The sequence below is a fragment of the Pteropus medius genome, unplaced genomic scaffold (genome assembly GCF_902729225.1).
Source record: "Pteropus medius unplaced genomic scaffold, Ma_sr-lr_union100, whole genome shotgun sequence".
Lineage (NCBI taxonomy): Eukaryota > Metazoa > Chordata > Mammalia > Chiroptera > Pteropodidae > Pteropus > Pteropus medius.
The window spans coordinates 4,920,601-4,948,318 of record NW_024351735.1 but is presented as its reverse complement, the minus strand read 5'-3'; the positions used below and the strand labels follow the sequence as shown (position 1 = coordinate 4,948,318).

The 27,718-nt window shown below is 35.9% G+C and overlaps 1 protein-coding gene and 1 pseudogene across 2 annotated transcripts in view; both read left to right on the top strand.

Moving 5' to 3' along the window:
* Positions 1-27,718, top strand: part of GPM6A (glycoprotein M6A) — a 242,296-nt gene that overhangs the window by 23,384 nt on the left and 191,194 nt on the right. The window lies entirely within an intron of this gene.
* The window catches only part of LOC120589085 (protein dpy-30 homolog), a 58,019-nt pseudogene continuing 46,100 nt past the window's right edge, over positions 15,800-27,718 (top strand).

Below are 27,718 nucleotides of genomic sequence, written 5' to 3'. Positions count from 1 at the left end.
GGAACAGGATTTGCTGAACCTATGGAGCAGGATTTGCATTAGCAGGGCTCTGGTGCCTGGCCAGTCTGCCCTTTGGTGGAGGTGGTTGGGTGATACTCTCGTGTGGTCTGAAGCTAGTCACCGGGTGTGCTGGTTCGGGGCCTCTTGGGAGGTGCTTTGTTGCAAGACAAGGTCAAGTGCTGTCTTTGCCCAGCCCAGGGCCAGTTGGTATGAGCTACAAAATGATCTGCAGATGGTTGCCACTTATGCTGGTCTTGGGGGTTTCTGGGAGAGGCTAAGCTACAAACTGAGACTGACTGCTGGTATTACTGGGCTTGGGCTGCTTAGCAAGAGTTATGGACATGCTCAGGCCAGATGTTATTTGTTTGGAGATTTTGGAGAGATTTTAGAAATGTCCACAGTTTGAGCCACAACAATGTATGAAAAATCCACTCAAAATGGCTTGGGTGAAGGGTTTCAGGGAATCACCAGGGTGAAGTGAACTGTGTTAGTTAGGTTGATGGAGATTCAGATATGACACCCAACTCTGGTGCAGGCCAGGTTGGGGCAGGGCTCAACAAAGGAACCGTGGCTTCTGCCAGCACTTCTGTCTTGGAGAAAGCTGGAGAGGCAGCATATTTAAACAACAAACAATGTGTTAAAAACTGTAGAGTTATTTAAAAACTTCTGGAAAGCATCAGTGTAAAGCATTATAAGATGATTTATTAAAATTGAGTTAGACAAATCTAAATTAGAAGAAAGTCTAAATCATCGAATTTTCTAAAGCAATAGCTTCTTTCTAATTCTAACACAAGGGGTTCAAAGCAATTGTTACCATGGTTTTGGGAAGAAAAATCTTTTATTTCTACCTCAATGAATGGATAAGAACAATTTTAAATGACCTCAGCACCTTTTATATAGGAATTAATTTAGTAATTCTTTTAGTATAGCTTCTTTTTCAGATAAATGACTAATATAGTACTTTTCGAACCTATGACTCTGTGATTCTAATTTCATTACTTTATATTTTATTAATAAATGATCTTCACTGAATAAAAGTAAATATTAACCTATGACAGATTAAAAGATCAAATACTAAATTAACAGAATAAGAATTATTAATGTTTTAATATATAAGTATTTCTTTGTAAAGAGCTAGGAACTGGTGAGAACTGAAACTGTAGAAGCATTAATGTTATGGTGATAAAGTTGGACTTTTATTGTTTTCGTTGTTTGTCTATTCATTTATGCTCTAAATAAATATTGATTGAATGCCCAGTGTGTACCTACTATGTGCCAGGTACTCTGCTGGGTGCTGGAAGTATAATGAAGATGAAGATAAATATGGTTAGTGTTATCAGATATTCATAAACTAATGGGGGAGAAAAACAAGTGGATAATTGCAACTCAGGAATTGGTATTTACAAGACCCAGTAATTAAATAACCCTTGTTTCTCACTCAAGTTTGAATTGAAGACAAATGCTCTGGAACTCAAATTATGAGCTCTGTTACTACTGAGAGAGATCTTGAAGAACAAGATTTTAGCTGATCTCTCCAAGGGGCCTTGTTAGTACTTCAGTTCTGAGTTAGACAGCATACACCAGTGGCCATTTCTCAAAGCCTGCCTTCTAATATTGTATGGCAGAGAGGAGCAGAGAATTCCAGTGGGGACTGGTTCCAGTGTTCCTGGCAGGTATGAAAAAAGCTGAAGGTGGAGATATAAGAGATGATGGACTTTAGGGAACTCAGTATGGTTCAGATTGGTGTATAGAGGAAGAGTGCTAGGAGAGGTGTCCCAAGGAAACATGTCACCATACTGGGCCTTGGGGTTGAGCAGTTTCAGTGTTATCCTAAGAGCAGCATGAAAGCCATTGGGAGATTTTAAACAGAATCGACATGGTCGCATTGCTTTTTTAAATGTCATCTAGAAAGCCTTGTGTGAGTATATCTGAAAGAGACAAACAGAATAAGATCTGCTCAACAGGCTGATTTTCTAATAGAAGACAGAGTTGATACAGTGTAAACAAGACTAATAGTCTGAGAGGACTGGTTGAGAGAAGTTTGCTGTTTCATTTTCTGGGCCTTTTAGCCATTTCTTTGCTCATTAGCACTCCACCAAGAGAGGGTGGATGAAGGAGCTGAATTAGATCTTTCTAATGTTCTTTCAGAGCCACTGTTCTGAACAATGCTTAGTAATTTTTTTAATTGCAATTAATAGTCAGCGTGGTTTGGGATTAACTGAAAATTTCATCTATTCATCCTGTCTTGGGATCTCATTAGCATGTATGATTGAATTGGAAGTAATTTTAATTATTTTGTTGACCCTTTTAATTACCTCATTTTGCCTATGACAGTTTGTAAGCTTTCTGTGAATTTTTAATTTGATCGCATCAAAGGAACCACAGCTTCAGTAAGATGGGCCCTACTGAAAAGCAGCACATATAGCAAAGCCATGTTCGAAAGTTCTGTGAAGTTCATTTTGGGATTAGATGAAAAGCTGAATCATTTCTCGGATCATACTAATTTTTTGAGAATACCCTTTTTTTTCATTGTGTAAACTTCGTTGGAGTGGATTGCTTTTGGTTTGAAGACCTAGGGTAGACACTTAATGCCTAAGGCCTAGGTAATCATAGTATTATCTCATCCTTGACCTGATTTGAAAGCTATTATATCTCCAAAGTTAAATCTCTTAATTTTGCCACGTTATTTCTTTAACCATCTGGTTTCATGTTTTACCATCTTTTTGAGATGGATATTAACTGTAATGCACAAATTTTGTTTTCACTGGCATTGTAGTAGTGTCATTAATAGTTGTAGGTGACAGTTATATGATCATCCATTCATTCCACTAACAGTTAATGCACACTCATGTTGTGCCCAGAACTGTTTATTGCCTTGTGGTCCCAAAGATGATAATACCTAATAATTATAGATACAACTGCTCATGGTAAATATTAACAGAGATATCTGCTATCACAGTATAGAAGAGGGAGTGACTAAAATTTTCCCTATCAGGGAAGGAAACATTGGATAAGGGGTCGAAGAATGGAAGAGTGTGCCAAATCACAAAATGTAAGAATAAGCCAAGTGGAGGTATTAGCATATGTAAAAAAGAAAAGAAAAGAAAAGCCTAGAAACAAAAGATCAGGGAAATATCCTATATTTTTATTTTCCCCTATATAATCAAGGAGCATTCTCTTTAAATTTTTAGATTGTAGACTATATAAATGGAGATCCTAGAACTGTTAGAGCTGTAAATTATCTTTGGAGATCCTAGTCCCAAACTGCTTAGTTTGTAATGTAGAGCCCGAGACCCAGAAAAGCGAAAAGGAGATTATTATGGTGGATCGAAGGCAAAGCAAGATCAGTCGGCTGCTCTGACTACATTGCTGATATCCCCAGAGAACGTACCAGAAGCTTCTTTGCTCTTATCTTTGATACCTTATTTTCTGTTTGTTTGTAGAATCCTTAGGCAAGGTTCTGAAATTTTAGGCTCACCTCTTGTGAGAACAGGAGTGTTATCAGTGTCATGGGAGTCTATATTGAAAAGTGATGGGTATTTGGCAAATTGTTGACATAATTCTGAAAAAGAAAAAGGTGGGTGATAGTGGATTAGGTCTTTCTAAGATCTACATTTATTTCTTAAACTATAGTAATTATAACTGTGTTTTGAGCTCAGAGCTGTTCACTGAAGAGGACTCTGAGAGAGGCTCATATCCAGAGAATCCAGAGAAGTGTCTGCGGACAACTAAAGGTGATTTTAGCCCCACAGCTCAAGATGTAAGCTCTTTGAATGAGTGGTGATTTGTTCTACTTTTTTTCTAGTGTGGACAAAATATGTTATGAAGAAACAGTGTGAAAGTGGATTTGAGTCTGAGATTGAGATTCCAGTAGAGTTCTCATAAATAAAGGAAGGCTGTGAAGAAACATTTACATTTGTCTTTCAGATGGGCAAAAGGAATTCCAGAGGAATCTGTTCTTTCCAGGAGGTTTACATGTTCACAGCTATGAGTTCAGCAGTTGCAGGCACAGGGATTATTATGTTGAGTGTCTGCAATGTAGTTGCCATATTCTTAGAATATATAAACATATACTGATTCTGCTGTCTTAAATAATAGAAGATTCTAGGGAGATTGTTTTTTCATTTGCTTTAATCTGCCCAGGCAGTTTATATTCCAGTTTTATCGTTGACTAATTCCATCACATTTTTAAAAATATGTAAACTAACGGTTTCCAGTAACAAAAGGTTTCAAAAAATTTAAAGGTTATTGGTAAGGTAATACAGTCTGCAAGTGAAAATGTTTGTATTTAAGATCAATTTTAAAATTCCATGTTCAGGATTTTTCTTGTTGTTACTATCTGTGAGTCTTGTTAGAAATAATTACTGGCATGAATTTAATAATCATCAAAGATTTTGCATTTTAATGCAAATAAAATCATTTTGAGCAAAATAGCTATACATTTTATTATTTATTAAGATACACTGGAATATTGTATTGTTTTAAAATATATTTCCAGCACAAGAAAATTTAAAAGTTCTAGTGCTTTTGGTAGCTGCACCTGATACAAATCTAAAATCATTTGGTTTTTTAATAAATTTTGGAGGTAAGCTAGAGTTCCTTGAATGAACCGATGAAGAACAAAGTGTGTGCAGAGAATCCTAATGTGAAAGGAAGAGAATGAATAGTAGCACCATGGGAGAATTTAGGTCAATTACACTGCATGTGACTCTCTTCTGACTGGAAATATTTCTCAAGTAGAGCACAGCGGACTCAGCCGCAGGCCAGGGAAGTGTGGCAGCACTCGTCATGCCAAGGAAATAACTCTGTTTCTACTGGCCAAAGTCAATAGAACCCATAACCGATTTTCACAAGATATAATTTTTATCTCTATTTGTTTTTTTCTAAAACCAGAAAAGCTAGAAATTAAGTAAATTGTAGCCATTCCATATTGCTGATTTCAACACCATCACTATCCTTTCATTTTTCTGAGAAAACACATTAAATATTTTATTTCAAAAATTTTAATGTAAAACAATTAACCAGAGACTTCAAGGTCGTTATTTTTCCTTTGCCATCTCTCTTGTATTACCTTGCACACCTTCTTCTCTGTTTTGTTCGGTTCTCTTGTTAGTTCTATCCCTCTCTGTTTTCTCTCTCAAGAGGGGCCTGTAGTAGAGTTGGAGAGAAGTATAAAGAGGAGAGAGGGGACAAGTTGGGGATAGGAGTTATGAGATGTCATTCTTTGGAAAAGTGTTTGGTTCTAATTTTTATATGGAAGAAATGCATATATTTTTTTTAAATGTTCACACACTAATTAGGCACATTAAGCCCCTATTTTATTTCCTTATTCAATTCCAGCTTCAAAAATAAATATGGCTCAGAGGATAGGCTTGTCTAGATTTTGATGAGTAGTAACTTAAAAGCAAGTACAGGCTCCCTTAAATGACCCTGGGTTTTTATAGCAGATAAAGACAAAGATCCCAATACTGCCTCAAAAGACGGGTTTCACAAGAGTTTAGCTATACAGTCTACAATTCAGATCCAGGTTGCTAAGATATTAGGAGTATAGAAAATCTTAACATGTTCTATATTATAAAATTGGGCTGATAAAAAAATGCCTACAGGTGACTGATGCTGCAGACAACCAGGCTTGTTCTAGCAATTGGACTCTTTTTGAAGTCTGCATTCTTTCTTAGCTGAAGCTGTATTGTATTTGCAACTTTCTCTGAATTCTCCAGGAGTGTTCTGTGCTGGTCACAGGCAGGATGTGACTTACTTCTGGCTTACTTCTTTGTACTGTGGCTTGTGCTCTTCAACTGGGCAAAGATGGGCTGTGAGTATCAGGTGACACTGACACTTGGTGAGCACAGTGGACTTAACTTCTAAGATTCAGTCTTCTGACAGCTTACAAATTTGAATAGAAGGTGTGACAAAGGACATAAAATCCTGTTTTTCTTAGAGTTGGTGTTCCTGCCTTTTACTGTGACCCTTTATTTCAGCACAAGGAAGTTTCTCATGGCTTTGAAGGTAGGCTTTCTGAGATTCCTTTCTCCATTTTTTCTTTTTTTTAAACTTGTGATGGTATGAAGCCTCACAACCACGTATATTGACCCTTTAGGACTAATTTAAATAAGGAATAAGCTTATAATGAATTTGTTTTTTTCTTTCAAAGAGGGAAAGAACCATGTCCAACTCCTTTAGTTTATATGTAGCCTTTATAGCTCCCTATTTAATAAACATTTGTCAGTGGATACATTTGTGAAAAAATACACACACATATGCGTACAAAGGAGTATATTAGTCTATTGTTATTGTTCATTAGTACTTTTTCTTCATTTCTCCTGGTTTCTTTATACAGATATTTTTTCCATTAAGGTTCTTCTTATTTTATCTCTGAAAACAACAGAGCTTTAGGCAGCCGAGAGGCCCATGTGTTCACTGCAACAAGAACGTGACCTTCAACCTTTGATTTCCTTCCCTGTCATAAGGCACAGTCCGCTGTGTCTTTGTAAAAGCCAAAAAAGCAGATTTCCGGTGAAAACAAACTTGTTTATTGAGAGATGGCAAAGTGCATGGGCAAATTGTTTTATTTCCAGAGAATATGCCAAATATTTTTTGGTAGGAAAAGTTTTCTTTGATGAAAAAGAAAAAAAAAAGGAGAAAGGAAGGGCACAGTGGAATATGCCAGTGTCATTGTGTTTTAAAGAACAATAAAATCTGAAAGATATTGCTGGGTTAGCCTTGAAAATAAAAATAATAGCTTTATTTTTCATCCTTAATGATTACTCATCTTCGAAAAAAATCATGGTGTGCTGTTCTGTGGTACTTATTTAAAAAATTGATAGACTTTTTTTAAGAGCAATTTTAGGTTGACAGAAAAATCGAGCAGAAAGTACACAGAGTTCCCACTTACCCCTTCATTCTGCACATAGGCTCAGTATTATTAACATTTTGTATTCGTGTAGTACATTCATTACAATTGATGAATCGCTATGAGTACATTATTATTAACTGAGGCCTATAGTTTACATTGGAGTTCATTCCTTGTGTTGTACGTTCTATGGGTTTTGTTAAAGGTACGACAAGTACCTACCATTACAGAATACAGAACAGTTTCACAGGATAAAAATGCCCTGCGCTCCACCTATTTATCCCTTTCTTCATCCACCCAGATCCCTGGACCACTGATCTTTTCACACTCTCCTCCCTTTTGTCTTTTCCAGAATGTCATATAATTTAAATCATACAGAATATAACCTTTGTGATTGGCTTCTCTAAGTTAGCCATATTCATTTAAGATACGTTTCTCCTTGTCTTGATGACTTGATAGTTTTTATTGCTGTACAATATTCCATTCTATGGATGTACCACAATTTATTTATCTGTTGTACCTACTGAGAGATATCTTGGCTGTTTCTAAGTTTTTGCAATTATGAATGAAGCTTCCATAAACATTTGGGTGTAGAGTTTTGCATGCACATGTTTTCGTCTCCTTTGGGTAAATAGGAAGGAGTATTATTGCTGGATTGTGTGGTAAGAGTATGTTTAGTTTGTAAGAAACAGCCAAACTGTCTTCCACAGTGTCTATATCATTTTATATTCCCAATAGCAATGAATGTTTCACTGAAAATTTCTTCTTCCAAAAGAGCTGAGACTTGTTTCTTTTTCAGTTGAACTTTCCTGTTATTATACAGGAGTCCTGTTGGTGTAGTGGTAATGTGAGTGAAGAGCATTCTGTAGTTCCATGACTAGGTCTTAGGTTTAAGCGAGTCTGTGCCCTTGGCCTATAACCTTTACTGGTGTCTGTCATTTTCCAATACCACCTCCCTAGATGAGACTGGAAATCTAGAGTAACTGGAACTGGGTATTTATTTCCCTTCTTCCAGGTCAGTTTGGCTTTCATAAAATATATTCATTGAAGAAAGGTCTTGTTAAGAACGGAAAGCTCTGGGTGTTTTTCAAAAGGGCTGTGCCCCATCCCCACCCTCCCTTAGAAGCACTGCAGAATTTTCTCTGATCTCTCTGAGAACCTAGTAGGGCTCCTGGGGGTAAGACAGAGAAGTGCTGAGGTCTCTCTAAGACTGTGTCTCCCTGCCCACCCACTGAGTTTTAAACTCTCAAACTTGTCCACACTGAGCCTCCAGCAATCCATCAATTGCAGTTCAAGTTTTTCCACATAGGCATTGGTTCTAGCAGAGGTTTCTGTTCCTGTAAGCTGTTGTTGTCTGTATCTACCTGTCTCTCTCTCCAGGTTTAAGAGCATAAGTTCGTCTTGGGACCTCAATTCTCTGATGGATGTGAGAAGTATTGTTCATTTTCAAGTCCACCTCTCCTCTCCCAGTTCTTTGCTTATTAGAATAGAGCGGCAATTTGTAAGCTCCTTACGTGCCAGACCAGAAACTAGAAGTCTATTTCATGGTATTTTGATTTTTGTTGAATGAACTTTCTTCTTTAAAAGTAATCTAATGGTGATTTTTGCAAGCACATTGAAAATTTCTATGTTTGAAGATGATAAGTTTCCAATAAAAGCGTTTGTGTGAGTGTCATGTGAGGTAACCAAATGATACTGTCTACAACTGACTGTCCATCAACTGGAGATGTATTTCATGGTGTTCACTACATTTAAGAATGTTTGGATTACTAAAGCTTCAGAAGTTAGCATACTGGTTTGCCAAGCTTTGAAAGGCAGAAGCCAGTAATATTATTCCTTATAAGGTATACATTTGTGTATATTAAAGAATATGGATGTGTCAAATTACATTATTTGCTTTTGACCCTAATTCTCAATGGAAAAGTAGCTATATCTTGCCATTAACTATCATTTCTCCCACATTAAACAACTTTGTAGTTAAATGTAACATAATTTTTGTATATTGTAATGTATTAGTGTTCTAGAATTAATCATGGCCCCACAGAATTTTAGAATTTGAAGGGATCCTTAAAGTCATTTAGTTTTGTTTCACATTGTATAGTTCAAACCTAGAAAAGTTAAGTGTCTAGGTTTAAAAAACTAGTACTGTATGTGGCATGACTTATATTAAGTCCTTTTTAAATGTGACTTTCAGTCTTAGTCTTCAAACAGATTTGGATCACCTTATTCTTATTCTTTACTAGATTAGGGGATTATGGTACAGTAGAGTTTATAATGATGACCCTGAAACCTTGAAAGATTTTAAAGCAATATCTGACTCATCACAAAATGGCTAAATTCAATGGCTAGAACTATTCTAGTTTTAAAATATTTGTATATTTTATATTCAGCTTATTTGAAAACTTACCCCAAGTTTAGCAACCCTGTTAGAAAAAAAAAATGTTTAGTTAGAACACAGTGGTGCCAACCTATGTGACTTAACAAGAGCTTTTTTGAGAAAATCAGGCAGGATGTTTTTGAATTCCAAAGTAGAATGATTTTGTGGTATTCGGTAAAGATGCTGCTTAGTGACTATAACCATGGCCAGGTTACTTAACCTTTTAGTGCTTTAATTTTCTTCTCTATAAAATGGAATGTGGTTAGTAGTTTCTCTCTCACAGTGTTATTATAAGGATTAAGCAACTTAAATGTATATGTTGTTTAGAATAATGTCTGGCAGCAGTCTATTAATTAAAGTTAGTTATTATAATTAAAGAGGACAGACAATCATATGCTCAGGATTTGCATTTTGGGCCCTTTAAAATTCTTTCTAAAACCATCCTGGATGGATGATCGGCCATTTCTATGTTACCTTTAAAATAATTCCTTTTATTTGGCTAATTTTGTGTGGAGAGGAAGTGGTGAGGCAGGAATATATCCAATGAGTCTCGATAACTGACTCTGCTGTCACACAGGGCATCCAAGACTAGTCTTGAAATTTGCTGCACACAACCATACCTTAGTGATGACTCAACTAGCACAATTCCCAAATCCCCAGTTTCCCTAATTCTTTGGTGCTGTGCTTATCTTTTCTGTTATCTAATTTTAAGTAAACCTGTGTAATTGCAGCAGTCACTGAATTATGTGCATATGACGTGTGTGTGTGTGTGTGTGTGTGTGTGTGTGTGTGTGTGCACGCTGAGGATCATTTCTAGGTGCACAAGAGGTTATTAAATGAAAAACATGCAGAGGTACTTCAAACCATGAAGTGTGATGTTGGCTGTATTGCGAGTTCTCATTATGAAGATGAAGACGTGACTGTTTATGAAATGCGAACATGGAGCCCCCCTTGACTTCCAGGCCCCATCTACCCGGACCTTTTGAAAGCAGTTAATTTTATATTTGCTTTTATGATTCATTTCAACACCCCACAAAGTATGTCTCTTTTCAACCAATATTTCTTAAACTGATTTTGTAGAATGATTTGGTCTTTCTTCCACCTACCATTCTCATTCTACACTGCAACTGTCCAGTCCTTTTGACAGTAGGTTGAGAGGAAACAATTTTTGAAACTGGGATTCAGGGCAATTTCGTATGTATCCAGACACTAACGGCACTCTTCATCCATTTGTCACATTTGCAAGCCTGTGAGATTCAGCCTTGCTATGGAGACAAGAAATCTTGGTCATTTGTTGTAGGGAGAAAAATGGATAAAAGTCGTTTTTTGTCCAAAGTAAGGCAGCAGTAAGAAGGTCAACTGGGACTTGGTAGGGCGAAACCAAAAAGGGTTCCTTTAGCATAAACCATTCCTCCTTTTGGAAACCCTAGTGCTCCAACGAAGTAGATAACACAGATGTAGGCAGATAACACCAGATATGAGATATGATCTACATTCAGGCTTAATGGACTACTAATATACTCAACTTGACCAGAGACAAATGTTCTCCAGAGATCCCCAGAGATCTGTGGAAACTTGTCTTTCTGGTAAGGGAAGGGAAAAAATAAAAAAGACCAACATTTCTGTTTAGGATACAGTTTCAGCCATTTTTACATGTTGCCCTATCACTTAGCAAGTGAATTTAGAAACAGGGCTTGAAAGCTGCTTTATAGTTCTCAACGACAGTGGCTTTGAAATACATTTCAAATACAATTGCCCTTTACGCACTTGAAACCTAATGCCACATGGTAGAACTGCAAACTTGCCTCTGAATTCACAACGGTTTCCTAAACTTTGTGGCATTTTGTTTCTTTAAGTGGCCGCCATTTGAAAAGTACTGTGAAGATGGCTCACGCCATTCAAGTATTTTATTTGGTCCAACTAACTTTTTACAGGAAATAAAAAATACACGCAATGCTCGAGAATTCGCAAACAGTGCCGTGACAAGATCACAAGGTACATTAATGTTGTCATGGTAGGCACAGACAAAAATTAGGTTGTTTTATACTTCTTTTAAGTGTGGGTCAACACAGGACAAATAAATTGCTTTGACTCTGCAGAGAATTAATAAGTAGAGGTAATCCACTGCTTTAAATTCCACGAATCCAGAAAATTTATTTAACACCATGTAAAAATTTTATTTTTGATATTTCTTTCCTACATTTTTAATGGGGATACTATTTGAGGTTGATTTCAAGTTTTTATGTGGCTGTTGGGGAAAAGACACTTTGACATATAAAATTCACTTTGGATTAGTTATAGTTACTATATGTGATGAGCTGCCTGCCTCATGTATTTCTCATTGTCCCTACACTAACTCAAAAGGCGATTCTGTACTTTTATTCAAGCTCTCTTTAACATTTTGTTAAAAATATTATTCTGCTTGAGACCAGGCAGAGGAAACTCTATGGGGATTTCTCTTCCCTTTGATGGTTTTTATTCTTTTTTGTGATAGCCATGATTTTTTTTTGTACAAATAATTTTTTTTTCGTACAAATAATTGCAGAACAGACCTGCTAAACTGAGCTCTACTTTGATCTGAAAGTTCAAGCAATATTTGCATCCTATTTTACTGTCCTTCTAAAGGCCTTTGAACTTCTAGAATAAGTTCTCTACCTCTATACCGAAGCATATATTATCAAGTAACTGGCCTGGCTGCCTAATGGAGTTTGGTGACAGCCTTTAGTGTTTTGTGTTTCTAAGACTATAGGTTGTGCATACGGTATCCTATGGTAAGTCTGGGCCATAAAATTTGGGCTTATTGGACAAGCTCAGAGAAGTGGTCCATGCTTTATTTCATGTTGCTTTTGTATGTGTTCTTCTGAAATATAGTCATATGCATTCAGAAGTTGCTAGGGAACTGTTTTCACCATAATTATGCACTTATTATATTTGCTGGCCACTTAAGGGCAAAAAAAAATTGCTTTTGATATTCATACCACTATCCATAAGATTCAGAAAAAAGAAGAAAATGTGTTCTTCTTGGCCTGTATCTTTCCTCAGAAGCCTGGCCTCCAACACCCCCATGTAACTTCCTTTCTCTCTACTCACTTCTTCCTTTCACACAAGCTGTATATTGATTCTCAGGACAGTCTAACCACTGTCCCAAGTGTATTATATTCATCATCGCCTTCATGTCTCGCCCCTTGTGATTTCTTTTGCCTGCAATAATACTTAGAAATTCATGTATAGAGTGATTTACAGTTTAAAGTTACTTTTATATATATTTATGATAATATTTCGTAAAGGGGACAATTGAAAATCGGTGAAGTTTATTTGCTTAACGACACAACAGATTTGTCTAAACGACACATCAGGCTCACAATGTGGGTCATGGTAACCTGTCTCTGAGTTGAGCTCTGCTTTTAATGCTCTAGAATATTTTCATGTTTTTACTGCTTTTTAGTCATAACCACCCTTTCTCCGTGTGATTGAATTCCTGCCTTTCAGATACGGACTATATCTCCAATATGTCATAGCATTGTGTATTATAACATACACTATCTTGTTTGTTTCCTTGTTCATTCCCTGAGCTCTCGAGTTGGCCTTCCCTGTGTCAGTGCCAGGTATTACACAGGGAAACTCTGCTCTCCAGGTAGAGGATGTTGCATTCTAGGTGTTGATGGTCTACTGACTTATTCTATGTGAGTGACATTCATCTCCACTCCTCTTAAGCAGCCTGTCCTCTTGATCATCCAACTGAGAGCACACAGGGCTTTCCTGCTTCTGAGATAGTAAACCCCATGAATTAATTTTCTTACAAATCATGCAACATTAGATCTTTTAACTTCCCAACCTCATCATCTCTCTTTTTTCTTTTGGCATATCCTTAATTCTGCATTTATTTCTTGCCTTGATGATGAAGATATCTTGCTTTAGGCTCCTTTTTTTTTCCTCTCCAGGTTTGTCTTCTGTCAATCAACTCCTTACTTGCGGTTCTAGCTGTGCTGTCCAATCCCAGAGCCTTAGACACAAGTGAGTATTGAGCAATTGAAACGTGGTTAGTGTGACTGAGCAAACATTTTTAATTTCAATTAAATTCATTTAAATTTAAATAGCCACATGCAATTAGAGTCATTTTAGACAGTGCAGCTATAGACTATACTTCCTCTCCAGGAGTTAGTCAAGGTACATACTAGGTCAGGAAGAAGAGCTAAGGAGTTTAATTGTACAAATTTCTATTACCCAGCTCTCATCACTGCCAGTGTTTATTATGACTGTAGAAAAAGGTGATTTTAAACCAACTAGGTTGGTTTAAATGTATTTGCTCATTCACACTAGCCACATTTCAATTGCCAGCTCCCTTCAAACAGTCACAGTGGTAGTATTAACACCATAAGTCAGCCACATATCAAGTCCACAGAGTTGTGTGGGGTGTCATAATAAAGAAAGCAACAACACTATAATAACTAAGAATATAGCAATTAAGGGTCGTATCTGTGAAAATCCCATCATATACTGCTTTGTAGGCAATGACTGTACCTATTGTGGCTAGAAAGTTCTTTTTTTTTTTTCAACTCTTTGTATGCATATCTTAAAATGGATATAATTTAGGTTTCTGAAAGTGCTATTTTCTGAGCCATTTTCACACCTAGTGTACAAATCATTATTCTCTTATAATACTTCTCTGTGGAAAATTGTCATGATACAACAGAGGTTCCAATACAGCCTATTTATAGGTTTTTCAGCTGCAAAAACTATCGAATTTTTGAAACAGTTTGATGTAGAATAAAATTTTCCTCCCCCTTGGTATCTTTCTTTATTTGATAAAATTTAGTATTGTAGATATTCAGAATGCACGCTGTAATCTTTGATCAAAGCACAACCTGCCCATTATTTAACTCTCATGGTGAGGGGGCTTCTGTTTTCTTTGGGCATTGTACTACAGTGGGACTGGACTCATTAGTGGACAACATGAGTCATTAACCTCATTATTGCACGATTGCATGGGCTCGGGGAAGGTACTTGAACAAAACTTTGCATCGAAGAGGCTCTTAATAATATCTCTGGAATAGGTGAATAAATTAATGATTTCTAAATATTCCTAGTTTGATGTTGGTTCAATAGAAGCAGCCTCTGCTCCTTGTCATAATGGGTAACTGGGAAAGTAATTGAATAATACCTTAATTAAGTTCCTTTTGGGGCACCTGTTTGTGATTGCTGCCTTGTGCCAGAATTATGGGAATCCAGTATGTAATTCAGAACTCAGCTACGGTATCCCAGCATCTAGCTTTGTAGTTTACTTAGAAATAAACTTTCCTCTAAAACTCCTTGAAGATGTAAATATACTTTGTCTTTAAAAAGTTTTACCACAACAACTCTATAATATTTCAAACCTAAAAGAAAATTCTCAGAAAGACTAACAGATATGACTCTTAAAAGGCGTGTTTTTGTCATTTGGCTCCGAAGTATTTGATTAGCTTACCAGGGCCTTTTAATGTAATTGTATATGTCAGGGTTCTCCAGAGAAACAGAATTAATAGAATATGTATACATACAGAAGCAGATTCATTATAAGGAACTGGCTCATATGACTTTGCAGGCTGGTAAATCCAAAGTCTGCAGTGTGGGCTGGAAGCCTGGACATCCAGGAAAGACAATGGTGCAGATAAAGTTGAAATACTGCCTGCTGGAGAGTTTTTTCTAGCTCAGAGAGGCCAGCCTTTTTTTTTTTATTATTTTAGTCAGACTTCAACTGATTGGATGAGGCCCACTCACATTATGGAGGACGATCTGCAAAGTTCACTGATTTAAATGTTAGTTTCATCCAAGACACCCTCCAGATTAACACATAAAATTAACCATTACAAGTTTGCTTTATATATGTAAAACAAATATCTTTATCAATCCATCTGTCCATCCATCTAGTGTATACACACACATACACACAAACATATTCATAACAAAATAGAGGAAATATTCTTGACAATTACAGTCCTCATTTCTGTAACCGGTCACATGGTCATAGCTGGTATGTATAACTACCAGCTTCCAGTATCCATTCTGTATTCTCTTTGCTTTCAATAAGCACCTCCACTGGTCATGGTTCTTTTTCTGGTGAAGTGACCCATTTTATCAGTCCTAAAGAGTCTGGGCTGTTGGTAATCCAGCCTAAACTGGGCAGTTGTAGTTTTCATTGACTTTAACCACTAACATGGTGATAAGAGAAGACATCCTAGGAAATCTCCAGCATTGCAGACACACTCCTTCTTACGTCCACTGTGGAGCAGCAGTCAGGTTTCCCTTGGTAGTTGACCAGTCATCCTGGCCAGCATGTTAATTCCCTTTTTTGACCATTGATTTGAGGCTTGAGGAGTCCACAATGGCTGTGGGGAGGTTTTAACTTACTTCCAGTTCAATGGAGTTGTTGTTGTGTCTCCTGGTACTAACATTCCTGCCTTTGGAATTAAGACCTCAAGGTCAGCAAAGCACAAAGTCATAGGGACAGGAAATAAAAATGTTGTTAGCGAGTCACTAGGTGTAATAGTGAGTGGTGCCACTACCATTTCCACCCCTCGATTCCTGGACCCATGAATTCTGGCTATGAGAGAGATGCACCACGTGTTGAATGCCGATTGAGAGCATATGCAACCTCCTGGAGAACCTTGCCCCAGCACTGCAAGATTTTCCCATCAGTTGGCACTGTAACTGCATCTTCAAAAGGCCGTTCCAACCTTATATCAAACCAGCTGCTTCAGGATGGTGGTGAACAAGGTAAGACGAGTGCATGCCATGAGTGCTGCACACTGTTGGCTATGAAGTGCATTCCTTTATCAGAAATGATGGCATGTGGAATGCCATGACAGTGAATGACCATTTTATAAGTCTATGGATGATAGTTTTGGCAAAAGTATCGCACACAAGGAAAGGAAATCCGTATCCAGAGTACATGTCTATTCCAGTAAGAACAAAATGCTTCCCTTCCATGATGGAAGTGGTCCAGTGTAGTCAACCTATCACTAAGGAGCTAGCTAGCTTGCTGATCACCACAGGGAATGACGTTGTATTGGGCACTCAGTGTTAGTTTCTGCTGCTGGCAGATTGGGTGCTCAGCGGTTCTAGAACCAGGTCATCTTTGATGAGTGGAAGTCCATGATGCTGAGCTCATGCATCACCTCATCTGTACCACCATGGCCACTTCATTCATTGGTCCATTGGGCAATGGCAGGGGTGGCTGGGGAAAAAAGCTAGTGTTCATAGAATGTGTCATCCTACCCACTGGAAACATAGTCATCAGTATCTTTAAATCTAATCAAATTAGAAAGCCAATTCCAGAAAACAGAGAACCAATTCAGAAGTCATTTTTAAGATTCTGTTCCTCTAGAACCACTCTAAGACCACATCTTTATTTGGTCAGGTTTCTCTGGAGAAACAGAACCAATAGGATTTGTGTGTGTGTGTATGTATGTGTGTGTGTGTGTGTGTGTGTGTGAGAGAGAGAGGAGAGAGAGAGAGAGACAGAGAGACAGAGAGACAGAGAGACAGAGAGAGAGACAGAGACAGAGAAGGAGATTTATGATAAAGATTAGGCTCATGTGATTATGGAGACCTGGCAAGTCCAAATCTGCAGTATAGGCAGGCTGGAGACCCAAGAGAGCCAATGGTGCAGATGAAGTCCGAAATCTGTCTGCTGGAAAATTCTTTCTTGCTTGGGGAGGCTAGTCTTTTTCTTTATCTATTCAGACCTTCATCTGATTGGATGAAGCCCATCCACATAATAGAGGGCGTTTGGTTACCCAGATTTAAATGTTAATGCCATCCAAAAGCATCTTCCAACATGACAAATGAAATTAGCTTTCAAAGTACCATAACTATGAAGAAGCCTTGACTTATACAAAGCTCCATAATTCTGAGATGAAACAAGGTATTTTTTTCAGAAAATTGCTACAATTCATTCATATTTGTAATCAGTTATTATTAACTTTTTATATTATAGGTGCTTTAAATGCCTAATCTCTTACTATTTCAGTAATTTTCCAATGCAGATGGTATTCTTATTTTTAATCAAGGACACTGAAGCTTCAAAAGATCACTTGATCAGTGAGTGGCAGAGTGAGAATGTAGTCCAGATATGTCTGTCTGTTCATGACTTGATGATTTGGAAATGATCAGTATCGGTACCCATACCTATTTCTGTTGTTGTGCCTCTGTCTTCAGTACTGTATCCACGAAGCAAAGAATTCATTATATATGGATCTTCCACTCATTTTTCCTATTGAAAATTCCAGGCAAAAACACTATCTATAAAGAAAATGGCTGTTACAAGGGTTGGTTGGACAGATAATCATCTTAAAAAGGTGATGTTTTTCACTCCAGGGTGAGTTCCATCAGCAGAATGAGAGATGAAGATTTCCTGTTATTTATCAACATTTTACGTTGAAGAGTAAATTCTAGGTTGGTGGAGAGGAAAGCCTCTTGTTTAGGGTTTTTTGTAGTGGATGATATTCAATATAACAGAAGCCTGAAATAATCAAAAAGGGTTTTTAAATATTCATAGGAAAGAAAAAAAATGTCTTACAAATACCTTGTTTTTTAGTTCACTATTATTCAAGTCCCTAGTAGCTTTTTCCATTTTGAGAGCTCAACTTTCTGACATGGCTAATTATTTTTGATACTTTGCAAATTAACATAGTTGAATTTATGGTTGGTAATCTTTGCTGTAATAATAGGATTCTTGCTGTTAATCACTTATGATGACAGGGAAAATGAAGGCATTTAAGGTATTGTGTGCCATATAAAAATGCTTTTATTAAAATGATACTTTTTAAAATTAAAGTGAGGACTTTGTCTCCTTGTCTCCCCACCACTTCTGCCCCCTCCACACTTAATCACTTAGGGATAGCAAAAAATAGTTTGGCAGGCACTGCCCAATCTGTTGACTGCAGCAGATTGTCCTGGGTTTTTCTGAGTATAAAGTTATATCTAAAAGTTCTCCAGAAGCTATTTTTTTCACCCTTGAAATATATCTCAATGACAAGAAATTATCTCCTAATTCCTGTCCTTGAAACTTATGGATGAACCTGGAATATTTGAATTTTGTTAAAAGTCAGGAATAATCCTCAAGTATTATAGTCTTATTTTCATATTTCAAAATTACCTCTTAGTAACATGGGAAAAATTGTTATGTGCTTACAATTTTTGTCTTAGGAATCAATGGCATTTGCAATTATATTTAATTTATAAAGTCATTAAAATGGTGTGAATAAAAATTGAATAAACATAACTATAAATTCATAAAATCTCACTGGGCCTCTCTTAGACCAATAGTCAATATAATTTTATTTATTCTTTACTAATGATATAATTGTCTGCATTTGGATGAATGATAGCTCTCTTAAAATATCATAATACTGTAGAAAAGAGATATATTAACTTTGCCAAAGTATATTGAATCTTCCCCCCACACTCACCCCATCCTGATATTCAGTATAAAATGAATGACTTTTCTTAACGGTGAACTGTGTGTGTTTTCAAGATTTTTCTGAGAGAGTTCTTACTCTTTTTTTTTTTCTTTTTTTACGAAATCATTTGTCTTTCAGTGGTGCTTGTACATGGTCTGATTACTAATAACTTTATCTTCTTTCACTCACGGATTTTTACAATATGATATGAGAACTCACAAAGCTGCAAATGCTTTTCCTATTTGCTTTCATGGATTTTCATCCCCCCAAAATTTAATGCAGATAATCAGATAATTTTTAAATGGGCTCCTTGCAATACCACCTATTCAAAGAATGTACTAAATGTGGGGAATGAACAGATACTGTGAAGCTTATCAGTTCAGCTTTATCTTCTTCATGCTCTGAAAATTCTATTGGTGAAGGATTCTGGAAGGCTGGGCCAGAGGATGCTCATGTCTCTTTGCTGGTTCCAAGGAATCTTTATGAAGGTCAGCTCTTGATAAGAAGGAGTGGAGTGCTAGGTACGACTCATCTCATAGCACTTGATTACTTAGCTTCTTAGATTAAAAAAAACAAAACTTATTTTTTTTAACTCAAAATATATGCCAACATAGCTAAGATAGTTTTAAGATCAGATATGAAATTTATGTTATTTAACTTAAAAAATGTTTCCCTTTTATTAATAAATTAATTCATTTTTCATTGTAAAAAATCAGAAATTATAGAAAAGCAGAGAAAGAACATTAGTGTCCCTTGTGATCACATCAACCATTGATAAGCATTTTTAACACTTCTGTATATCTCTTTTGAAAATATATAAGCTATATTGGAATTATATGAAACTTTGGATTACCTGTTCATTTTAGGAGCTGTTGACTCCCGAGCTGTATGTAAAGGACTTTAGCTGTGGGAGAAGAGTGGCTGGATTCCTCTCCCTTTCCCCATGCCTACATTCACACATATCACCAAATGCAGCCTTCTGAGTGGAATGGGAAAAGTGTCTGGTCTTTTTCAGGAAATTATCACCTATTTTCAAGGAAATTTAGTTGATTTCAACAATTGCCCTTTACTTACTCTAGTAACAAGTGAGTGGTGGTGATTATTGTTATTATTATTAGTCGTAGCATCAATATTTTTATTTTACTGGAAAGGACATATGCCCAGATCATGGCTCTGTGGCGAATGCTTCAATATTCCTGCAGAAGGGAAGGGTAGAGTCTCTCTTCTAGTTATTTGTATCTGACTGCCTCTGCAGTTGTCTTATTAACCCATGTGATTTATTTTTGTATATACGTTATAATAATAATACTTTATGTAAGATTTAGTGGAATAATCAGAATTTCCTAGTTTAAATATTCTAAAGTCAAACAGTGTAGCAAAGGTGGGACAAGATGAGTGTATTAGTCAGGTAGGGCTGCCATAACAAAATGCCACAGACTGGATGGCTGAAAGAGCACATTGATTTCTAACAGTTATGGAGGCTAGAAGTACACAATTATGGTGCCAGCATGGTTGTGTTAATGGTGAGGGCCCTTCTCCATGACTGTAACCTCACATGGCAAAGAGGAAACCATTCCTATGTCTCTCTTCTTAAAAAGGAACTAATTCCATTTACGAGGGCTTCACCCTCATGACCTGATCTTCCAAAGGCCTGACCTCTCAATACCACCACATTGCAGGTTAGGATTTCAACATATGAATTTGGGGGGAGCACATTCAGTTCATAACACGAAGATTCCATAATAATGGAGAAAGGGTTACAAAGTCCTGTCCTTCACAGGGCTTATTAATACCCTCTGCATGTAATACCTTCAGATGTCCTCTGAAATAGGATGTGGTTGGAAAGTCAACAGGTATCCTATTACCAGGTGCTACTTTTGCCAAGTAAAAGAGCAAAACTTCATTCACTCATTTTGTAATCATATGTTCCTTCATCCGTACATTGAGTAATTATCTAATTGTCTACTATGTTCCAGGTATCTTGCTAAAAGTCTAGAATATAATGAGAAAACTGAGGTTTTCAATTTTCTTAAAAAAAGTAGGGTGACAATATAACGTACTTGAAAAAAATACTCAGATCTCAGTTCTAAAATTGATTGTGTAATTAAAATCTTGAGTATCTTTTGTTAAATGATTTGCATTTTTGAATTTTAACTGAGTAGTCATAATGCCTGCTCTACTAGTTATCCATTTGAAGAAGCAGATGAGGTAATGAATGTAAGAGCATTTGCAGAATTTATGTTACAGCACAAATGCTAATGATTGTCAGGATACATTTGAAATTCATACAGTATTTATGAGATGCCTTTATAATATTTCATCTTGGAGACATCATTATTTTTGAATTCTTCAGATTGATGAAATAAACGAAGATAATGTTTCTAAATGACTTTCCTCAGTAGAAGTTTTCCCTCTAGTGGTTACTGTGGAAATCACATGGAGAGTTTCTAATGGTAAATGTCCAAATGGAAAAGAAAACAATCAAATTAAAAAGAATTTAAAAAACATACTCTGAATCATGGAGAAGATGTTAACTAGTTTTTTTTTTAAAAGACTATCCAGTCAGATTTTTTAAAATTATATTACACTCAGTTTTTGAAAATGAGAAAAAATTCTTTGCTCCTTTATTATTTGAGTGGAAATGATGGTTAGGACATTCTAGGTGTGGAAGAGGCGACAGCGAAGGTGTGCATTCTCCATTTCATCATGTGCGCGACGATATTCAAATACGGGCTCTGACATGATTTTGCCTGCTTTCATGATCTTCTAGTACAGCAGGAATCACCAATCTTGGCTTCCTAACAGGAAGCTGAACAGAAGTTCTGGGTGAGTAAGCATACTTGGTCTTTCTTACAGGCACCTTTTAGGAAATCATTCCAAAAGAAAAAAAAAATTTAATTTGTTGGGAGGATTGATACATTTACAAAATCTAATCCCTCACACAGCCTGCCAGGTCTCCATCATCTTTCCCCTGCCTCCTGTCTTTCCTTTGCCCACAGTGCTCAGCTGGGCTGCCATATTCATGTCCCTCAGACACTGCCTACATGGACTTGCGATCCCCTATTCTTGTCATGCTCTTCATCACATCGCTGGCTCCTATGAGCTCAAACCTCACCTGCCTTTTCTCTAACCAACTTAGCAAAGTGAGCTTTTGACGATTAATCTTTGTCCCATCACCTGTTTATTTACTCCAGAGCTCTTATCACAATCTAAATTACCATGTAACTAATTTATTTACTAATTCACTGTCTATTTCCCTCACAAGAATGGAAGCTACATGAGGCAGGAGATTTGTTTTGTATTCACAGTGGATCCCAGAACCTAGAACAGTGCTTCACACATGGTAGATACTTAATATTGGTTGACACAGTGAACAAACGCATGGAAAATGATATTAACACCAACTAATTGGCATCAATTGTTTAAAAGTTTTATTGAAACATTAAATAATCTTTGGTGCCCTGTCTTAGTTGAGACTCATTTTTCATATTTGAAATAATGTAACTTCCTAATTTATTTCATACCGACAAAGTTTGTAAAAGGTTTGCAATTCTTCATTCAGGAGCTCTATTATAGAATTATGAAATGTAAACATTTGAGGAGAATGCTTTGTGAGTTCTTGTGCTAAACATGAACATGATGTTTTTATGTCTTTTTTTATTCAATTTGACACTACAGCTTATTTAGTGAGATATTCGATTTCTTATTCTGTATGATAAGATTTCATAAATTAAAATTGTTTTTCTGAAATTTATCTTATCCCATCTTGTTTTCTCTTCCATAAAGAGATAATCGCTGTTGACACTCACATACCTGGTTGACTTCCTCAGAGTCTTTTCCAGGCTCCATAAATGACTTTTTAAAAAAAAATCTCTTCTCAAATAGCTTACTTTTTATATCTTTCATCAGTTTTGATTGATGTTCTCTTTTTAAACTGCTCTAAACCATCCTCATACTCCTTTGTGGTTTCGAGCCCCAAAAATGTACCCTGACACTCGAGGGTCCCATGTCTGGAGGCTGAGGCATCTGTGCTTATGTCTCTCAGCAGACTGCAATGAAGCCCGCGAAATACAGCAGGAGGAAATGTGTTGCTGGTGGTTGCCTTTCCACTTTCCATCCATGTCTGTTGCCTACTAATGTGAACTCCTTGCCTCTGCATCTAAGAAACAGGTGGTTTTATTATAAATTTGTGGCCAAAAGTCTAAGACTCCAAAAATTGAATTTCGTCCTTGAATTTTCTGCTCTGTCATTGTCTCCATGTAGCCCTATGAAACAAGGATGATGTGCGTAGATTATAATACTGTTTTCCTGATTTTTTAAAGGAATTGTATATTTTTAAAGAATTGTACGCTCTCTAAATGTGATAATAAGGAGTCTATTCTGACTGACACACTGTGTGTGTATATGTGTGTGTGTGTGTGTGTGTGTTTGTTTAAGGGATAATAGGTTTTAATCTATTGTCAATGAACGATAGGAATTGGAATAAAATTAATATGCATTTTATAGCTAGTTCTGCTTATTACAAGGACTTTAAAAATAAACAGATGAAAAACAGCTTATCATTGGCTTATTTAGGCTCTCTCCTTTTGCACTTACGCTTTCCTGCTTTCGTTACCATAGTTACTGGTTTAATCATGATGCACAGAACCATTTCTAATTACAGTATATGCCAGCACAAAAATTAATTCTTTGCATATCTTAGGTCACAAACAGCTTGTAGCTTGTTTTTAGGCACTTTATTACCACATATTCTGAAAAAGACAGTTGTACATAATTTTAAATCTGTTATTTTCTGCTATTTGTTATTAAAATGAAAATAAGTCTCTAAAGTGGATTGGTGTCAAAATAAGCAATACAAAATTTTTATAAGAGATGAAGTTTTATTACAAGTGCTCTCATTAGTATTATCTATAACATATTAATTAGTAGCAACTTATTGGCATTTGATATTCTTTTCCTATCAGAAAATATTACTAATAGGATGTTCATCATTTAGAAACCAAAATTATTAGACTGCTGTGACTAAGCAGTTGAGCCAGAAACCACTATTTGAGCTTTTATATTTTCTAAAAAATGAACAATTCACATCAAAATTTCCTTCATTGAATTTTTAAAGGCTCTTGGAGATCACTTAGTACAAACCATTATTTCTAATGTGTGTCAAACTCTTGTATACCAGGGACACTAAGTAATTTCTCCCAACATCATGCAGTGAGATGGAGGACTAGCCAGAATTAAATCTGGCTTCTTAGTTTCTATTCCAATAATCCTAATTGTATCTATCTAGTTAGAGCAGATACTCCCCCCCCACCCCCGCGCCAAAAAATGTTATAGGCATTTCCGTTCACTTTCATTGTTATTTTGCCAGCTCAGTAGCTGTTTTAAAATATCAATGAATTATTATCAAAAATGGAGATTTTAGAGTATAATTACTTTTATGTACATTTTATTGTTGATGTGAAAATGCTATTATTATTATTCTCATTTCAAATGTATTACCCTTCATTTCTGCCTTAGCAGAATGTCTGATAATCCAAAAGGCATTATTTTTTCCTCACAAAATTACAATATATCTTTTCCCCAAACCTATAGGTAAATGTTTTCTGTTAGATTGCTCAAAGTAAGTTTTATTATAGACGGTTGTGATTATGCTCTCAAACCTATTTGCATTATATTTACATTAGTTGACCTATACATTTTTAAAAAGCAATCAGTGTATGATGCTTTAATAATTACTCTGGTTCTAAAACCTCTTACGTATTTTTAAATGCTAGGCCACCAGGCATTCTCAATTTCACTGATAAAACTGGGAACGATCATTCAAAGTATATTTCTATTATGAAATAAAAATAAAAACTGGACTAGTGCACTATTGTTGATCTACCCTTGTTTGGCAGTTGTATGCTGCTGTGTTTCTACCTCAGCTGGCATGGGATCTTTATAGCAGTGTGCATTTTCCCAGAAATAATGTATGTAGCCTGGAACCAGGCCCTAGGGTTCTGTTTGTGCTTGTGGGAAAACCTGTGACTGCCAAAGGATAAATGTTTTTCTGCCTGTTAAGACTGAAACAGATAAATGTAAAATAAACACATGAAAAATTTCCTACTACAGAGACTAGGTTCTTTTTCTAATTTCTTCTGTTTAAAATCATCATACTCTAGTTCCAGGTCAAGATACATATACACTCATTTGTAGTTTGTTACAAAATAAATTTTAACTTCCAATAAAACTTTATTCTGACTTTTTTTTAATCTGGTAGACTCATTACAGTTAATGGTCACGTATAATGAGTATATTAATGTTGTTAACTGAGATATCTTTAAAATTAGTGAATTACGTAATGGCCATTTAAATAGGTGAAGAGTGGTCTCTGTTTAATTAGGGAAGACATTTATTGGCTTTTTATTTGGCATTTTTAACATGCCTGGCAGAATATGTAAATCAGCAAATGTAAATGTAGCTCTACTGATTTCAGAGAGGCAAAAATCTCTTAATTTGGATAACACTTTTTTTTTCCATCAGGAAGAAAACAGGTTATTAAATCATTCACAATTCTAAATAATCTAGAAATGAAATTGTAGACATGATGATTGCTACTAGAGCTTGTCACCCTCCCCGCCAGGATTCTTTGTTATTTTTCTGGCACAACAGCAGCTGGGTGCCATTAGCTGTATTTGTTGGAACAATTTTATGTCTTCTTCAGAATTCATTTGGAATTCTGAGTCTAATTCATAGGTGTGACAGACATAATTTAGGCTTCTATGCAGTCACTGTCAATTGACAATCATAAACAAGGTTGACATTTTAAGTACAAGCACTTTTGAAAACAATAAGTAAATATAGAAGATTTTCTAAATTTGCAAAAATTATATAATTTTTTAAAATAAAATGATTAAAGGTATGCCTGAAGTATAGAAAGATGAAACCTCGGCTCTATGTTATGCATTCACTTGAGTTAGAGTTATTTTTTACCAAATGTTTAGCCAATATTTTCTGTTCAATTTATTGCATAGTACTTTATGGTCTACTGATTTTAAAACTTGAAAATTTTGCTCTAATTAATCAGTGTGTTTCTAAACTTAATTCCATTAAATCAATAATATTGTACTTGTTCAATCATTTTTTAGCGAGTGTAATATATTCACCCTCCAAGATCAACTTTAGATTTGCTCATTATGTTTTATATAATTTAAAATATAAAAATTTTACTGGGGTTTACTGATTTGCTAGATGAATTAGGGAGAGAACTGAGATTTTTCTATTAATGAGAATTTTAATTCAGGAATATGAATTTATTAGTCATATTTTATTCCTTGTATTAAGTATATTTCATATTTTTATTTTTTCATGAATAATATATACATATATATTGCTTTTTAGTTTTTTTTTTGGTATTTAAATGGGGATTTTAAAAAATTCTGAGTTTTCTACATATTTCTTTTCCTCTGGCTGTAGTTTCAGAAATCCAAGTCCTTAAATGGGTTTGGAGTGGCAGTAGGGAAAGCGGAGGATGTATACCTGGGCAAGCTTTCTTCAGTATTACAAGGTAACTTCTTTTCTGTGCAGTAAGGATCTGTACCTTTGAGTGAATAATTCCTGAGAACTGTGATAAACAACCAAATTCATTGGCTCCAAGGGATCTGCCACCAAGAGATCAAAGCTGTAGAATTTGGAAGGTGACCTGCAGTCTCAGAGATAAGGTGGACCAGTGAATCAAGGATAGTGAATTAACGCTGCAGTGCCCAAACACCGACTGTGCTCTTGGAACTCAGAATACAAGCACATTATTGAGCTCTGTGGAGTCTGTGCTTAGCACAATGCCTACCACAGCCAGTATTGTAGTAATTATATCATCGTCATTCAATTAATCAAGAAATACACGTGGAATTAAATGGATCTGAGAGATTATCATTCCTTTTTAAATAACAAGCAGTTCTTAATATCCGCTTTGGAATTTCATGCTTGGTTGTGACCTCTGAGCATAAGGTAGAGATTTGAGCAAATAAAACTTAATTTTATTATTATTGCTTTTAAGGATATACACTGAGCATTAGCTACTTTAGGCGACAATCTAAAAAAATGGAACCACACTTTATGGCTAACATAGTGTGAAGCAGTTTGTTATAGAGTTTGTAAATATGCCTGGAGACATACATGATTGCTTCAAAATTATAAATGGAAGGAAAATAAATTAGATGTGACAGCTTTATTGCTTTGCTGTTAAGTGATAGTGGTTGAAAGTATTTATAGGAAGTTAACTCTCTTTTTTATATTTATGTTTATCGAGATAGTTAATTTCAAACAAAAACCCATAAATTTTAGAACAAAGCATTGCTATATGCCCCAAACAAGATAGGCACATTTTGGTGTTTGAACAGTATCTTTTGAAAATTATGATGCCCACATATTTGGAATGAACACCCACTATGTAATTTCTCCTACATCTTCAGATTTGGGTGATATCGTAGAGCAGGGCCCCCAACCTTTTTGGCAACAGTGACCGTGCTCCTATGAGAACCTAATGTCTGATGATCTGAGGTGGAGCTGAGGTGGAGCCACTGGGGAGTGGCTGCAAATACATATGAAGCTTCCTTCCCTTGCCTGCAGCTTACCTCACGCTGTGCTTTGTAGCCCAGTTCCTAAGACCATTATGTGCAAAACTTTGTGTGGACATGTTTTAATTTTTCTTCACTAACTACTAGGAGTGTAATTGTTGGGTCATATGGCAAATGTATGTTTAACTTTGTAAGAAACTATCACAGTGTCATACAAAGTTATGCCATTTTACACTCCCACTAGAAGTGCAGGGGACTTCCTGTAACTCCACATCATCACTGTTATTAGAGATTGTCAACTTCATTTTTTATTTTAACCATTTAGAAGGTATATAGTAGTATCCCATTATAATTTTAATTGGCATTTCTCTGAAGATTGGTGGTTTTGAGAATTTTTCATGAGCTTATTGATTATTTGTGTATATTATTTTTTGAAGTATCCTATCCTCTGCCTGTTTTTAACAGAATTGTTGGTTTTCTTGTGATTGGTATT